We start from the raw sequence: 18,608 nt of genomic DNA on the forward strand, positions 1-18,608 counted from the left end.
CCAGCTGCAGATAAAAATTCGGATTCAAGAATCTTTAACAGTATAACTCATAAAGTCTCGGTTCTTGCTGCGCTACAGGAATTTCACTGGTGTGGCTCATACTAGGCCAACTGTAGCATTCATTGTCTTCCTCAGGAAAGCTACGGCAGCTAAAAATTGACAATAAAGCATTCCAGTTACATCACACCACTGACATGCATACTGCTCGCCGCACATGCTATCAGAAGGACACCGAGGCTTCTATTTCTGCAATGTGTGAAATATCCTGCTATGTGAATGGAAGCATGAATGTGCCTCGAATGTATACAGCATGCCCATGGCATGTCCTAAGGATCTTCACAGAGGAGTGGGCATTAATTCATGGCCAGGCAGAGGAAGTGATGCAGACTGTTCCCAGACAGGATATCTGGTGGTGGGAGGTGACAGGCGGAGAATGATGGGAGTAGAGGTGTGATAGAGCACTGGGACAAGAGGAGAGTGAAATGGAAGGTGAGAAAACATGGGCATGTCGAAGACGGAGATGAAATGCATGGTTCTTTTTTTTTGCCTGACATATAGCAACTTAATTAAACTTGCACTGTACACATGGACAGTTCACTGTTGTTCACTTTTTACATGTGACTTTTGCGGATTCATTCATCTTCCTGCTTCCGAGGGAAACATCTAGATCACCCTGTAGATATATTAGAGGGTTTTCCCCAATAGGAGCTCCCGATGAGGTAATGAGCTGTGAGAATTGCAGCCATAAAAATCTGAGCAGAAAGACAGCAAAATGCTTCACCGAGCAGATGATAGCTCTCTGTACAGCATGCATCACCCCAGCCAGTTAGTGGCATGCAAATCCTTCCAACAGAGAGCCAAAGTACGCATGAAAACAAACTCTTCACACATTATGAAATGAAATGCACTGTCTTTGCCATGGTAGAGGAAATGAAAAAAAAAAAACCTGGGTAAACAACAAACAAACGCAAACTCAGGAGTGACCTTGGAGAAAGTTTTTGGAGCGGCGACTTGTAAGACAGTCTGCCCATGAATACAAAGCAACACCTGCTCACGTCTAGCTTTTGGGTTGTGCAGACAGACCTGTGCGGGGATGCTGGGGAGCCTGCTTGCACACGCACAGACACACTTGGCAGTTTGTAGACATTTGGACAAAGCCTTAAAAGGGTGCAAAACCTTGAAGTGACTCCTTCTGGAGCGTCATCTGCGAGATGATATTGATAAAGCCTTGCGGCTGGCTGTTTCATTAATGTGACAAATCAAGAGTGTGAAAACAGTTGAGTCAGTTTGGCAGCGAGTGTGGCGGATGGTCTTTCTGTCTGTGTGTATTTGAAACATGGGGGAGAAAAAGAAGGGGGGGAAGGAGAGAATAACTGAGCCAAAGGAGAAAAGTGGGAGCAAGAGAAAGAAAGAGGGGGCGAGAGGCTGCCCCTTTAAAGACTCTTCGGCATTTAGAACTGCTGAGGTATGCATCTCAGCCCCTCTAATTTTACTGTAGGGTTAAATTTCAGTCCTCAGGCAGCACGGTGCATCACGCTATAAGGGCTGTTATGCCTCGGTCGCATGCTGAATACAGTATTATGTGTGTATGCGCCTGTTGCGTGTGTGTGTGTGCGTGCGTGCAAATTCCCAATAGTAAGGCTTCAGTCCATCACTCCCTAGGCTATAGCCTATTTGAGAAATCTCTTTCACATATGCTGGCACAGTTTTGAACCCCTCTATTGCCTTTCGGTCCCCTCTGCACCCATCCTGTTTTTATTTTCTGTCATTTTTCTGCTCTTTACCACACTAACCTATTCCCCTTCCCCCTCAATCCAAGCTTGATAGCTTAACTGGAATGCTTACTAGTACAAGATATTAGATGAGTCTTTACTAGGGTTGCCAACCGTCCCTTAAAATACGGAATCGTCCCGTATTTAGAAACAAAAGTACACGTCCCGTATTGAGCTAATAAGGGACGCACTTTGTCCCGTAATACAGTGAGAATCAAAAGTAGTCTATAACTTTTAATGGAATTAACACTTTGTTTGAAAACATAATGCCCAGCCCCTCTCCTGCTTTGTGACCAATGAGCTGACAGCACACTTATGACAATTCGAGTATGACAATTCAGATTACTGCTCATCTCATTGGTCGAGGAAAGGTCGCTTACGGAGAAAATACCGGAAGACAACAGATGACCACAACAAGAAGCATGACCAACAGGGAAACAAACGCTGACACTGCGGTGCAAGTCTCGGACGACAGTACACCTAAAGCTGGGCAGACACTGTGTGATTTTTTTCAGTCGCGTTATTCAGCTCCTGCTCAAACTGCACGATTGACTCGCAGGGGTTAGAAGTTGGTAGGTCACGATGCAGGTCTCACACTATACCGCCCGATGCTCTGATGCGACCTGAGTGCTCACACTGTGCCTCCATAACATGAAGGTTATAACAGAAAATCTGTCGCTCTCCCTCTCCCTCTCTGTCTTTCACTCACACAGACACGCCACCACCACCATCAACTTTGCTAAATTGCTAATGAAAAACATTGATCAGGCAGCTGTGATTGAGCAGCGATGTAGATCCAACTATTTTCACGGTTGTTGTGGTCGTGATAATTTTGTGAGGCCACATTGGAAAGCTCATCCGAGCCTTTTCGAAGTTCTACAAGTGCCTCCATCGCTTGTGTCCAGATCACACGCTGCACAGCTGTGCTGCTCCGTCTTTTTCACCGACGTTTACGTGTTTGCGCGTGAGCAGTGTGAGCGCCTGTGGTGACACCCTCACGAGCGATTGATGATCGGGAGCTGGTCGTGAGGTGTTAATCACTTCTCGTTACCCCACGTATACTACACGATGCACGATGAAGGCCAAAATCGGTCCGATCACTCAAAAATCGGCTCAAAATGGGCCAAAAACCGCACAGTGTGAGCCCAGCATTAGAGCAGCAATGTTTGTTCCCCTCAGAGAAAGGGAAGAATGGGAAAAGGAAAACACCTGGCTGGAAAAAGTTAATATGGGCATGTGCAGTGAATATCAGCGCTATGTGGCCAGAAGTGTGATAATATAATTTATTTTGTGTAATAAACAACTGCAAGGATAGATGATTACAACAAATAGATGACTAATACATAAAAGTAATACATAGATGAATAATGATGATGAGTTATGATGCGTAATCATGGGAACAAGCGGGTTTACAAACAGGAGCAGCTGATTAGCATTAGAAAAGCTGAAATAATATTTCAACTGAAGCCAATTGTACTAAATGCACTAAATGTGCACTGTTACAAGAATATTTTTCTTTCTATTGTTTTCTATTATTTTAAGTTAAGCAGGACAGAGTTCTTTTAAAGAAAGATTTACTTATATTCTCAAAAGTTAAGCATGACAGGCTTCTGTTTAAGAAGGAGACCTGTTTTACTGTGTTAATGTTGTCATTTTGAGCTAAAAATAAATGGCTAAATGATCATTTGTTTCACATGTGTTCATATCACAAAGAATAGAATATGCATGTACTTAAATCAACTTCAAGTCAAATGGTTAAAAAAATAATTTCACACACAAAAAAAGAGCTAGAAAATTCACCACACTGGGAAGGGTGAAGACAACTGGGTCGCCCGGCCCTGGCCACGAGGTGTCCCTTATTTATTTTTCAGGGAGTTGGCAACCCTAGTCTTTACCTTGTCTGTGATAGACAACAGCTATCCTTTAAACTCCATCACTCTCTTTATTTGCCCACAACCAAGAGCAAACTATTGCTACTACAAAGCAAGGGTCATGTTCCATTTGTCTGCTCTGAGTGCACAAATCAGTGCATGAAAGGATATAATAAATGAACAGAAACTGCTGTCCTATATCTTGGCCAAACAATCCCCACTCCAAAGCAGCAGCACAGACAGTCTGCACAAATTAGCACTTAGCTTGCCCCGCACATATATCCATGCAAGGCTGCTATTGAATTCCCGGCTGGTGCTAATTCAGGATTACTCAAGCATGACTAACACCATTAGCGGTTAGCTAAAACCGACTCTGAAATTATTCAGGAATTATTCTCGGACTGAGGCCTTGGCTCATATTACCAGGGGCTGCAGCAGTGGGGGACACAATAGCTTTTGCAAATTAGGTTCAAAGGGAAAGATGGAGTGGCTGTTATTATGAGATAAGCTAACATTATGCTGAAGAGAGAGCTGTGTTGCTGTATAATGGAAATATTTATGCACGCTCATGTCTGACTCATGTCTAACATGTATTGTACTGATGTTTGGAGGGGATGGGCTCTGTGCTCGGTCCTTTCTTCTGTTTTGTATTGCCTTTTTTTTGTACTGTTACTCTTTTTTAAGGACAAATAAAGAAATCTTTGTTTTTATTTCACTGTCAGACTGAAAGCTTTGTTCTCCCTGATATGCCACAGTATGCACAGACCTATCCATACACGTCTACGAAGACTCAGCGACTGCAGAGGCTCAAACCTCCTCTGGAATTAACATCAGCGAAAAAAACTGTGTGCCTGGAGCTTCATGACACGGGTTTCCATGATAGAGCAGCTCCCGTTGGTGTGATATGTAGGTAGCATGTGACAGTGTTTAGGCAACCAATGTTTAACATCTGTTGACTATGCGTACAATAAGAGGAGTATATAAAATAAAGTCCTGCAATTAATCGAGTAAACATGGGGTTAAATATGTGTGGAAAAAATAGCAATGATTCTGTACTATTTGCCAATTTCTGATTTCTGCCATCATGACATCATTTTTTCCTCCCCCTCAGATTTTGTATTTTTCATAGAGGTTGAACTAACAGGTAGAGACAAACTGAGAAGCTGTTCCCAAACAGACTTCATTTCTGGGAAGAAGAATGAGTAGAATCAGTTTTGATTAAACAGGAAAATCCCCAAACTCTGCCAACATTTTTGGCTGTGGATTACAAACAGACCTAATCTCCCGCTGGTATTTTCTACTCAAGAGCTATAAAGTGAACCCTCCACCTCGCCTAACCCTCATCGGGTAACGGGCGTAACATGCAGGTATGTGAATCTATCAGGATTTTATCGTGTTCTTCTCAACACGGCACTGATCTGTGGTACATGTTTGGACCTCTGATATGTTGAAGGCCTGATACGCTCTTCGTGCCGTTACGAATCCTTGGGCGTGTTGAGAGAGAGACACAGAATCTCTTACCGAGATGATCCCTCTGGTTTTGGTGAAGGGCAGTGGCGGGGATTCAGACCTCAGCTCTGTGTCAACACTGTTGGTGAAACATGGCCACAGCTGATACAGCTAATGACACAGAGGGGGAGGGAGTGATGTTGGCTAAAGAATTCGCAGCAGAGAAACAGCTTATATTTGTTTTTCCAGTTGAGCAAAAGCAAATATAAGCAATGAAAATATGAGAGGCTTGATGACGAAAAAAAGACTTTTGACAAATATGTCAATTCAGATTCACTCAGTTCACCTATGTGTTCCTAAATATTTATTTTATACATATTATATACATACAAAGTGACAAGTAACTCATAAAAGAGATCGGGAACTAATAATATGAGTTACTAATAAATACTGGGACATCAAATTTAAAAAAAATTCCAGTAAAAAGACAAAGTAGTTATTAAATATCTCACAAGCTAACCTGTATATAAGAATGACATACAATCCTTAGAAAAAGTTAGCAATGGAACCAAGATCCTATTTCATTAATGGTTATCTTACACTATATCAAATAAATGTTAGATATTTAAAAGTTTGAGGTATTTTCATATTCAATCCAAAGGTGATCCAATGGTGATTGGAGCTTGGTGACATGGCGCGTACTAAAAGGCCCAAAGTGTGTCATGAAAATATCCCACACAATACCACACCGCCACCAGCACCAGCACCAGCCTGAACCATTGATAAAGAGTGAGTTGAATCCATGCTTTCGATTCCAAATTCTGACCCTACCCTCTAAATGTCGCAGAAAAAAAATCGAGACTCATCAGCAGCGATTTTCCAGTCATCTTCTTTCCAATCACAGTGTGCCTGTGTGAATCAAAACTTCAGTTTCTTGTTCTTAGTTTACAGAAGTGTGCTCTTCTGCTGCTGTAACCCAACTGCTTCAAGTGTTGTTTGTTCAGAGATGCTGCCTGTCAGCATTCTGGCTATTTTACTCTGACTTTTGACACCAACAAGCCATTTTTCACCCAGAGAACTGACGCTCACTGCATATCTTGTCTTTTTCAGACCATTCTCTGTAAACCCTAGAGATGGATTGTGTGAAAACTCCCAGTAGATCGACATCTTCTGAAATGCAATGCCATGTTTAAAGTCATTTAAATCACCTTCTTTCCCCATTCTGATGTTCACTTTGAACTTCAGCAGGGTCATTTTGTCCATGTTTAAATGCCTAAATGCACTGAGTTGCTGGCATGTGAGTGGCTGATTAGGCAATTGCCTTAATTAACAGTAGACACAAAATAAAGTTTACATACCTTCTATGGTCCCACAGAGTAGGTGTAACAATTTTAAATTTAGGACAAAGACGATTCTGGTATAAGAATTAGTGCTGACATTTAAATTGTGTTGCTGTATTAGATATAAGGAGAACAAATGTGCATTGAACATTAAAATTCACATTAAAATAATATGAGATAAAATAAGGAAAGTATTCTATATTTATTAACCTTTACAGAATAATCAGTACTGATAAGAACTGATAAGAATAGTTTTTCCTGTTGCTTAACATGAATTCAAGCTGCTCCAACACTGACATTGTAAACACACATACAAGGCTCCCATGCAAATCAAGCCATGGCGATTATACAAACATTATGCACGCATACACATCAATCATATACACATTCAAACATATACACGCAAAAGCTTTTGACCTGCACCTTAAATAAAACGAGCAACCTCCCATACAAATGACTGCGTTAACTCCAGTTTACTCTCTCTCCCTCACTCACATATAAACACAGATTATACCTGCAAGAAAAACTTAAAGGCCAATTAATGAGATGTGCCCTAATGAGGTCTATTGGGAATAAGTGTAAAGAAAGGGCAACTATAAACTGCTCTTGCATTATTGCATTAAAGAAAACATGGCTGATAGGAGTCCACGGTAAATCTCCAACTGGAAACAGGCGTGTTGCACAAGCCTTGGAGGATGACTGTGTTAAACTAACGGCGCTTCTTCACTCGGCTAATTTATAAGAAAATCATCAAATGACTGACATGACGATGACGGCGGTGAGGCAGTAACCATGGTAACCACCAGAGACATTTGAGCGAGCTGTCCAACCAGGCATCTGCTCTGTATTAATGAATCTGCAAATGAACGAGCACACAGCCTAATGTATGGGAACGCGTTTATGCACGTGCAAACAGACACAACACAGCTATTTTTAAACTCTATAGAAATAAAAGCACTTAAACTGACTCGCATAATGCATAGCTTTGTAACATAGCTGACAAACAAACAAAACACCCCCCTCCCCACAAACAAACAACTGCTCCACGGTGTGTCTAATTTAACTACGACGCTCAACATCCGAAGCTGAACCTGCACGAGTAAAGGTCACATTGCCTGGCAACCACTTGAGCTTAAGGAATAGTTTTAATTATGGTCTGTTCTCTCTTTCCTCCAATCTCTTGCCACTATTCACCCCACTGTCTGCACACACACACATACACACACACACCCATCAATTTCCTTTTCAGTGCAAAGCCAAGCAGAGCATTAGCATTAGGTTACATCTGCCCACTGCTAAATAAATTGTGATGTAAGGTTCACGCAATCTGCATGTTCTGGCTGTTTCATGAACTAGCCGGAAGACCTGTGCAAAAAAACCCCAACCCTGATAATGACACATAAAGTCTCCTATTGCAGCAATCTTGTCTCATTATCAGCAACTACAACAGCTAATGTTACGTGTCAATCTCTGCATCAGTTAAATCATCTAATTGAGTGCATTAAAACACATGTGGCTGACTGATTCGATTTTATCAACGTGCCACGCATGAAATAGTATGCCTAGTGTATGAAAAGAAGCTCACAGGACACTAGTAGCAATTATCCAGACCGATATCAGAACAGCACCATAACTTCCAGGTAGTAAACAGATAATGCTGCCGTCTTTTCGCAGATTAGAAAAAGTAGGCGGCTAAGTTGTAAACATCTCAATGATTAAACAACCACTTCTGTCATTATCAGTGACATTTCATTAAATCTAGACCTGAAATCATCATATTGACGGTACAGAAAAAAAATGTGATTCATTCTCCGCTTCTACTAATTCACATAATTCACACAGCATGTCACCCTACAGGAAGTATTTAAATCTGCTACCTTCAAGGGCAAAATGTACTATTCTCCTTGCAGCTGCGCAATGAAATTAAAGATCTTTGACTTCTTGAATGGGATTTGGAGCCATAGTTTAGGTTGATTTGATATGATTCATCTCATATGGAGCAGTCTTACAAACATGCCCCGATAACCCCACCCTTGCAACGCTGTTCTGTGAAAATCCTGTTAAATGTTTCCCAACTGGTCTTGGCAGATGGCCACCCCTCCCCGAGACTGCTTCTGCTGAAAGTGTCTTCCTGTCAAAAGGGAGTTTTTCCTTCCCACTGTCGCCAAAGTGCTTGCTCATAGAGGTCACATGATTGTTGGGGTGTTCTTTGTTTTCTTTGCAGTTTGTACTTTAAAATATACAGCACCTCGAGCCAACTGTTGTGATTTGGAGGTATATATAAAAACTGAATTGAATTGAAGTTAACAGAATTTAAATCATCTTATCATTTAATAGTCATTTAATATAGGGGATACACATGCATCATACATTTGCAAATAAATGAAATACCCAGTATCTACTTATTTTTAACTTGTTGACATCTCCCAGAGTGCGATGAAACAGATGAAATGTCCTTATAGACTCCCTTCTACTAAAAGAAATGCATCATGGGTATGGTCACACACACAGCATCATGTCTACATGTGATTACAACAGTGGATGCATGCTTCAGGAAGAGATGCTGTGTGGAAAAGCAACACTCTTACTCAGCAATAGAAGTGATAATTCTATAATCCAATCCGTGAACAGCTGGAGTGAAAGCAGCCTAGCTAGCCAATCAGAGTGGCTGAACAGATTTAGTGGGGCACATCAGTATCCAGAGGTTAAAGACCCATGGCTGTGTTAGCTGTAGGTACAAAAACAAAAAGATGCTTTTAGAGATTTAGAGATTTGCTTCAGACAAACTTAAATGACAGATGTAGTGTTCTTGGTGCCACAGATAAACAGGCATTTGCAATTATTGTTAAATGTTTGTTGCTGCCATTCTTTATCATTAAAAGCATTTATTCCTGTTTTTTATGCGACTTTAGGGTAAATATAAATACATGTGAAAATGTGTCTGGCATGTAAACATACCAGCCATACCCACGTAATTGGGGACTGAATTTTAAGGATTTTAACGTAATGTAAATTACTTTGACTTGTTACTTAATGAGTTGAGTTCCCAGAAATTTGAATTTTAATGCAAACTACTGATGAATTACTTGCAGTTTTGATAAATGATGTTTGATTCTTTTGTTTTCTAGTTCCAGCTCCTTAAAGATGAAACTAGACTGCCAACTGAACCCATTTGAAAATCTTACTTTGGATTAATGTATTTTAATGTCATTTTAAAATCCATACAAATGTTGAAGAAAATGACCAAAATGGACCTGTAATAGGATGACAGCCGTTCCTTTTGTACCCCTGCCTCTCACTCTATCACAGCTGGGATAGGCTCCAACATCCACACGACCTTGATGGATAAGCCGTTAAGAATATCAGTGGCTGCACTCGTACTCAGGGTTCGGTTTAAGGTGATCCAAAGTGACGTGTTTTGTAATCACATTACATTTTTCAGCAACACGGTCATGTGATGTGTTATACTAAAATTATTAAGCAAAGTATGTAATTGCTTGTGTTACAATCATTCTTCAGGTACCTGCACCTCGGGCTGATAGAATAAAAAAATCATCAAGCATCCCTTTTTCTTCCTGAGCTCTTAAAGTACAATCAGCTGATTTCACTTTATGTGCAGAGGAGGAAAACTACTAAAACTTTTCAGGAGCCGGGATATAGACATTACTTTTATTTTTATTGCACAAAAAAACAACCAAACTAGAACATGATGGTAAAGTGCATCAAAGGCGGAAACAACTGTTACGTTGCTAACAAAACTTTGGCTGTTTGCAAGCATCTGCACAGACAGCGTGCTAACACAAACCTAGCGAAGAACCCAGAGTGATGACAAAGCTGAAAGCATGCCGACACCAGCCCAGCAGCCACAGCCTAATCTCCAACTCGTAACCAAGGCAGGGATAAGCAGTCAGCCCTGTAGCATTGTAGCCTGTACACATTTCAAAAGTAGGATCACTTTAAGTATCTTTGTGCTGGTTTTTAACGTTGCATTTTGTTGTTGGTTTTGTGTTCTAATGTAAAAAGTAAAAGAAATATTGTATGTGCAGGGATTTATATCACTGACTGTAAAATCCAATAGAGACAGTCAGAACTGTCTGTATCGTACCTACTGCAAGGCTAAATATGGCAAAAGCATTGAACTTTCGGAGTAAAAGTCTATTAATGCACTGGAGAGACTGTCACAGTCCACATGCTGTGGATACTATTTTGAGGTGCTGTTAAGTTTATTCCCTGCTGGTGATGTTAACCCGTAAATCAGTGCATTAAACTCAGTTGCACGAACATTAATTTACACTCAATCAGCAGTTCTCCAGGATGCCTTCCTGAAATCTAGCAAAGAATTATAAACCACAGCTGACTGATGCTGCTTTTACATACGATCCCATTTACATATTTCCCAGGAAAGCTTATTTAAATTAACGCACACACACAGTGCGCCATTCTCTGAAGTCTTAGTTGCTCACTTTTCAGAAACACTGCTTCTCTGTGTGTGTGTAATACAAAACCTGACCTACTCCACTGATTCCAACCCTCATTAACTTCTATTACATACACTATTAATTAGACAAGATGATGCACCACAATGAAGAAGCAGTCCATCTATCTGCTGGTTAATAACCAAGCAAATGTAGTATTCTAGGACATTCATCACAAACTAAATTAAGGAGCAGCTAAACAGGAAATAGAGGAATGGGAAAAATAAGCTGTACAGGGAGTACTTTTAAATATTTAATGACCGCAGGTGAACAGCTACATGAGTTAACCTCTAACAGCCACGGCCTCCACATGACTCCCTTCTTCTGCCTGCCTCTTTGCCTGGCTGGCTGACTCATCTCAGTCTTCCTCCAGAAGCTGCAGAAATATGTGCCATTCTCCAAGAGATTACAAGACACAGTCACACACTTCTGGCATGTAGGTGAAACCCAATCCTATCGCCACTGCTGTGGACACAGCCCAACACCCCAATCCTGCAAAACAAGCCTCTGCTATGTGTGGAACAAAGCTTTCTTACAGTAAGTCAGCAAATTTAGTCTATCCCAGTCCTAATTTACACATATTCCTCCTACTCTTGTTAAGATGTATCTTCACGGTGCCAGGAAACGGTACGAACTCCTGTTCTTGGAGGCTGCGGACTGATTTTGTGCCAAAAATCGTTCTTTCTCGCCTTCCTACTGTTTCCCACCAGGGAGGAAAAATATTAAGAAGGAAGTAGAGAGAGAGAGAGAGAGAAAAGAAGCTTTCAACTCTCACTCTTGACTTTTTTCCTTTTCTTTCTTATACCCACAACTTTCAAACTCCACTTCAACATAACCCCGATGACATCCACAGGATTGTTTTTCAGCTCTCCGAGCCACATAAGACATCAAACAGCTGTTTTTTTACAGCTTGAGTAAGTAAGTAAACTGACTTTGATAAATGAAATTGCTGGAGCGCTCTATTGTCCACTATATTAATATCCTTACTAATACTGTGATAATGATTTCAACCACGTTGTCCGGCCAACAAAAACTCAGCCCCTGCTTCAACTGCTCGCATGCTTTTCATCCACCGGCATCTTTCAGAAGCGCTTACTGTGACTTAATATATTGGTAAAGTACAGACAAATATTGCATTACACAGTATAATTTGATTTGGTCCGTGGGTCATGTGAAACTTGCTCAACTAAGTCATGATATATGTGCCGTTGCCTCAGCGACATTATTTATAGAGCTTTAATAGCTCTAGCTGGGAAATGACTCCGGTCATTAATGATAACGTGGCAGATAACCTGAGGCACACGTGGCAGGTTATTTTATGTGTGTGAGTGCACGAGCATTGATTCTGTCAGCAAAAAAACCAAACAAAAACGCAGTGTTACGTCACACCATCGCACTGCCATAAATAAAAGAGAGGAAGAGGTTTAATGTGGGATAAATATAATGTATGATCCTGCTCGCTTTACTCTGACCCGTGATTCGGATCGCTGGCAGCCCCTCACATTCTTACAGTTGCTACTGTACACGCCGTCACTTCGTAAAGAGCCAAATTTGACTTGCTTTTTAAAAGGCGTGTGAAGCTGGGTGGCACCGGTACCCCATTAAATGTATGCGAATGCAGACACAGGGGGGGGGGGGGAAAAAGAAGCAACCTAACTTTACCACTGCGACTATTTGAAGCAGCATTGAGGGACAGCCAAGATGAAATCTTACATGATGTACTGACTGTTGGGATTATTTTGTTCACTTGTTGAAACACCGGATGATCTATAACTCACTACAAAAAGGGCAGGTGGTGAGTGGCTGAGGTCATCCCACAGCAGGTGACAAACAAACAGGCCGGGGCACAAACGCACCGTACACATTGCGCTTTCTTTGTTCTCTAGCAAAATGATGGTCGTCTTATCTGATCTCTCTATGCCCAAACAGACACGTGTTACTTGAAATCCCATTTATATGGTATGGACACACATACAGCATTCTCACACATGCACACACACACATTTGGAAGAAATGATAGTGTGAGTGAGATGGCGGGCTGCTATATCAGTGTTGGGACGGGTATATATTCCTGGCTGGTGCTGATAAGCCAACTGATGCCTTGCCTTATTTAGGCAGTGCTCGCTGCTGACACACTACCAGAGAAGCACACGCTGCATGTACTCTGACTGTATGTGTTTGTCCAGCAGTTTATGTGAGCTGGAGTATGTATGTGAGGCATTCCTGTGGGGCGATAGTTAGGCTCCCAGTATGAATGCATATAGACAGAAGTGTGTGTGTGTGTGTGTGTGTGTGTGTGTGTGTTTGAGAGAGAGATATACATGGACAGAGGGTGAGATGTTACATGGATACCTGTGCACATGCATATCTACTGTATCTGCTATGTATTTGATCAAAAATATGTAGTACACTGATTTTAGTCTGTCATTCTCGATAGCATGCTCTAGTTTCAACTCCTTTGCTTAAAGGTAGAATATGTAAGGCCTAAAAAAGATGAACTAAACTGATAAACTCAAAAAGAAAAGCAGCTGTCTTCCTCCAACTAGGAACCTAATTGGTGATTCTAAATCGGCTGTAGGTGTGAATGGGTTATGAGTTGATCGCCAACCTGTAACAGAGTGGCGATCTGTCCAGGGTGTATCCTGTGTTTCATGCTGTGACAGCTGGGATAGGCTCCAAGTAGAAGAAAATATTGAGAAAGTGTAACATCCAGGATTCTTAAGGTTGTGCAGATTACTCTGTCCACGTACTGCAGAAATTATAGAAGTCTAAAGGGCAAAAAAATAAAAGTAGCATCACTTAGAATTAGGGCTGAGCGATATGAGGAAAGGAAGGAATATAACAATACACGATTTATGCCACGATATGATCAAATAACCTCCAAAACCAAATGTCATTTTGGTTTTGGAGGCCTAAAATTGCCTAAATTACTACTGGTATACTCTACTGGTATAATCAACCATTCAATATTTTTTTTCCATTTTGCAATGGATGCCTTTTCAGCTGGTGGAATAAATTTGTGCGACTGCTACCTTTTGCAGCAATAGATTTACAACATGTTTCGCAAATTGGCGCGTTTTGTTCGACATCATCCATGTGAAATCTCAACCAAAGTCTCATTCCCTCGCTCATCTGAAACTCCCGCTGGCACCATATGTTTTCCTATCTGGGGGTATAAACACGCATGCCCAGCTCAGGGCGCCAGGTAGAAAATTTTCCCGTTGGGAGCAAGGGAGGGGTTAACGATGCATTTGCAGCATGTGGGAGGAAAAAAACTCACAGTCAATAACGTGCAGACAGCTTAATACTGCCATGGCAATTTATACTCAGTGGTTACGATAAAGCTATTTTAACCATCGTACGTGAAAAACTCGCCATACATCGAGTATATTCGATGTATCGCCAACCGCTACTTGGAATCCGGACTAGCTGGTGGTTGTTTATTGCGAAACAATAGCAACTACTGGAGTAAGACATGCTACATACTGCACCTTTAACAAATCAATTATCTCTGTCTCACATCTCTTTACAAACTAAGCAAGTTTAACACGCACAGTCAAATAATCCACGGAGTATTATACACAATGATCCTGAAACATTTTAAATATGTTGAATCAATGATAGTAATTATGGCTAGTTTTTATATTATACCAAGTCCTATTACTATTACTGACTACAGCTATAATGATCTCAGATGGTATCAAAGCTGGGCACACTTTCCAGGAAAATTGGAGCCAATGAACTACCATACAGATGCATTCTATTTCTTGGCCACCAGGGGACTGACCTTGTGGTTGTAAAAAGACTTCTTCTAAAAATCCCATTAGGCACTGCGTGGATCATGACCAAGAAAACGGCAAAGATACAAGAGTGAGGACATAATTACTGAAGGAACTACTCATCCCATAACGCACTGCAAATCCAAGCTTCTCCCAGCAGGAGAAATATACAAGCAGGCAATGAGTGATGTCATGGTGGCTACATCCATCTTTTTCACTGTATATAACAATAGATTAATCAGACTCTCCACAGTGTGTCCTTGTCCCATCTTCCTCCCCTCAACCCAAACCAAAAGTAGCAGATGTCTGCTCCTCCCTGACCCTGGTTCTACTGGAGGTTTCTTCCTGTTAAAAATGAGTTTTTCCTTCCCAATGTCGCCAAAGCGTTTGCTCATAAGGGCTCATACGATCGTTGAGGTTTTCTCTGTGTTATTTGTATTACTGTAGATTAATTACCTTAAAATATAAAGGACCTTGAGGAAACTGTTGTTGTGATTTTGCGCTATATAAGTAAAATTGAATTGAATTGAATCCAACAGTATCCACTAAATTATTGGTTCTGATGATCGACTGCACCCATGGAAAGAAAAGATATATACATCCAAAGATCTGCTGCCAGCAATCTCAGAGCTGGGTCACCCATACATCCAGTACAAATCCAGACTCATGTCTATTAAATTTCATGAAAAACTATAGATGCATTTGAGAGCACTATGGACACTATAAACACCCTGTCAGAAGTGAAACTGTAATGTGGAAAACAGTTAGTCTGAGTGTTTTGCTCACCAGTGTGAAGGAAAAAACAGACATAAAAATATCATCTGTACATATAAGGTGTTGGTTAACCTTTTACTGGAGCCTGCAGAGCAAACAGTGCAATTGAACATAACACACAATGTAGGTCTCTATGAATGCACTGTGGTTTTGCTCGTATTTCTCATTCTTAGCATTACAGAGGCAGTAAGCCAAATTAAACTAATATGCAAGCATTATTGAATTTCTGTGCTTAGCAGCTTTTGTAAGGTCAATTTAACATCTCTGCTTTTATTAGATAGCCTACAGAGTAACAGTTTAGCCAGGGATGTGTAATCAGGGTGGACTGCTCTGTGGATATACTGACAAACTGCTGAGTTCCCAAACTGCTGATCTGTAACAAAAAAACAATTTATGGGAGAAGCATCATGACTCGGTAAACTCTTCAGTGGCACATAGAGTCACTTATCTCAGTTCACAGGCCTGATACAACCACACCACACCACTCAAACAAACACACACATATATGCGTGGACACACTGAAAGAGCTGTGTGTGTACAGAAGGTCACTTTACACAGATAAGGGCAAATGACAACTGTGAATGAGAGACACAGAACTCCACTCCACTCTACCACATCGCACTAGCTCTCTATCGACTGGCTGATCACGAGCATGAGGTCATTGGCTCCACCCCAGAGGCTGATGGGATAGCTCTTCTGTACAGTAATCCACAGGGGAGAGGCCGGTGTGTCCTCTCTATGCCCTTTTTATTATACTCTCCCTTCATTTCTGTCCACTCCAGACTCTTCAGAAACCTCTTGCTCAGCAAATGTGCTGCACTTCCGATTTCATTCAATCAACATCTATCCCCGGCTTTCTCGTTTCCATCCATTTCACTCCCTGTATCCTCTACGAGCCCATCTCCCCCCCATTCCCTGTGGATCCGCTGGGTACACTCCACATTCAAAGACAGAGAATCATGTGACTGGAAGTGGATCGATACGAGTGCATCTTTTGCCTGGCACTGTACTGTATAACGATACTTACATAACCTGCTTGCAACAGTGACAGTCTGCCATTCTGGCTCTTTATAACACAACTGCACTTTTAAAAAGAAAGAGAAAAAAAAATCCAGATGCCAACCAGGCCACAGAGGAACCTGCTTTGAGATTTCCAGCTGCACATGAAGTAGTGGCACATGGCATCCAGTAATTTGATCGCTTACTTCAGGGGACCTCGTTGACTGCCGTAAACGCTTTGCATAAGCTCGAATGCTTTTGCTCTTGTTGCTTTATTGCTATGAATTAGGTCATGTGCTTCCTTGTGTAAATTGTTGCTCTAATGCGCAACAGGACAGGAGCTCAGATGGCTCATTCTTATCAAAACATTATCCCTTTTTTTTTTATCTTTTCACTGTAGGTTAAGCCCAGTCTTATTGGCTGTCACTTACATAGATGGAAGTCCCATATTAACAAATATCCACAGTTTCAAAATAAAGTATGTTCAATCCAACTAATGTACTCTGCATTCTATATCCTTGAAAACAGCACAATAAAGCATCTTCCCTTCCTGTTCGCAGGAGATGATCTATTGTATTGGAAAAAACAATAGCTGCTCATAGACTGGGTTCACATTTGAGTAGCAATGTTCTACCTTTAACCTTAAGATTGAATTTTTTCCTGGTTAAAAAACAAGCTTTTGATGATTATTCATTTAGTCCACAAAATGTTGAAATGATGAATATGTTTGTAAATCGTCAAGGAATGGTGACAGTTTAATACTGTATAGTTGTAGAGCAGCCCAACATGTTAAAAACATTTATCTTTATCCAGATTAATTGTCGGGCTTTAATCGTGGCCGTGTTCCTGTGTCGTTTAGTCAGTCTCTACTTTTATGGGAGGTCATGTTGGTCTTCACAGAGAGAGGATGTCACTGATGGGGTCATCTCGCACAAAAGCCAAAGGCAACTGGAGTTCAAACCTTCTATTTGTAAGGGATAGCCAATCAGGAAGTCCTTTTGTAAGACAAGGCTCAGTAAAAGGTAAAAACAATAATTAATGATTTAATAAACACAGTGCTACAAAGAGCTTTTTCTCAAAATACACACATTAAAGCGAAGCATGGATATCCCACTACACAGCTCATGCAAGCGCTAGTGTGAGCCATAGCCACAGCTATAAAAATGAGTTTTCACTAGACACACAAAATGAACCACTGATTTAGTTCACTGATGAGCTGAGGAAGGCTGCTGCTACAACGCCAAATGTGTGGCTGCTTCTGGTTTTAAAATAGGAGTGTTGAACAGTTAAAAAAAAATGCTTGATTAGATGATTGATTAGACCGACGGCTGGAATAACATCTTGGCAATTCTGTTATAGCACTGGAAAGGAATTGCACGGGTTTTTGCATGATTTCTAAAATATTAAAATGAACACCTGTGGATTTCACTGGAAGGCAATGAATGGAAGCAAGGAAATGAGAGGCTAGCTCAGAAACTCAGAAAACTGAGCAGGATGACTAGCTTGGTGAAAAAAGATCATTTCCAGGGCTGAAGTCCAATCTGATACCACTGATGTTGTAGACAAAGAAATGTAGGAATTTGTGTATCGCAGAGGAAGTGGCTGGGAATCCAGACTGAGCAGGATTAAGGAATCTGGGAGTGTGTTTATTAATGTTAGTTAAGTCAAAGAAATAATGTATTCTTATATGATTTAAGAGATGACTGAAGGTAGTTAACAAAGGTTTCAGTCCAAGAATAAAAATGTGAAGCTCATGAGCATAATAAGCTCACGTTAATGAAATAAGAAGGAAGATCTGATTCTGCAACCAAAACGAGATGAGTACAGTGCTTTTGTTTTCTCTGGTCAGTAGCTTTGAACACCAATCTGGTAGACGCTGGAGCACAGCAGTAGCTGTGGAAACGACCCGGTAAAAGCAAAAGAGTCTCGTTGGTGTAGGAGGCAAGACAAAGAAGAGGGAGGGGAGATAGAAACAAAAAGCCAAACACGAGTAAACCTCAACACACGCTGTGGGAGTCAGGCAACCTTCAGGTGAAATTATTTTTAATAGATTAGTAAGTTAAAAAAATGCTTATTAGCCCAATGCCAACAGGTGTTTTAAACTGGAAAGCAATCCCTGTGGAGGGGTTCTAGCCCATGAAATCCAATG

General features: G+C 41.0%; 1 protein-coding gene across 1 annotated transcript in view; it reads right to left on the reverse strand.

The window, feature by feature from the left end:
* Positions 1-18,608, reverse strand: part of jph1a (junctophilin 1a) — a 34,486-nt gene that overhangs the window by 11,209 nt on the left and 4,669 nt on the right. The gene's annotated exons all lie outside the window — the stretch shown is intronic.

Source organism: Mchenga conophoros, linkage group LG9 (genome assembly GCF_057382185.1).
Source record: "Mchenga conophoros isolate Kocher_MC1m ecotype Shallow Benthic linkage group LG9, M_conophoros_male_GT1.1, whole genome shotgun sequence".
Taxonomy (NCBI): Eukaryota; Metazoa; Chordata; class Actinopteri; order Cichliformes; family Cichlidae; genus Mchenga; species Mchenga conophoros.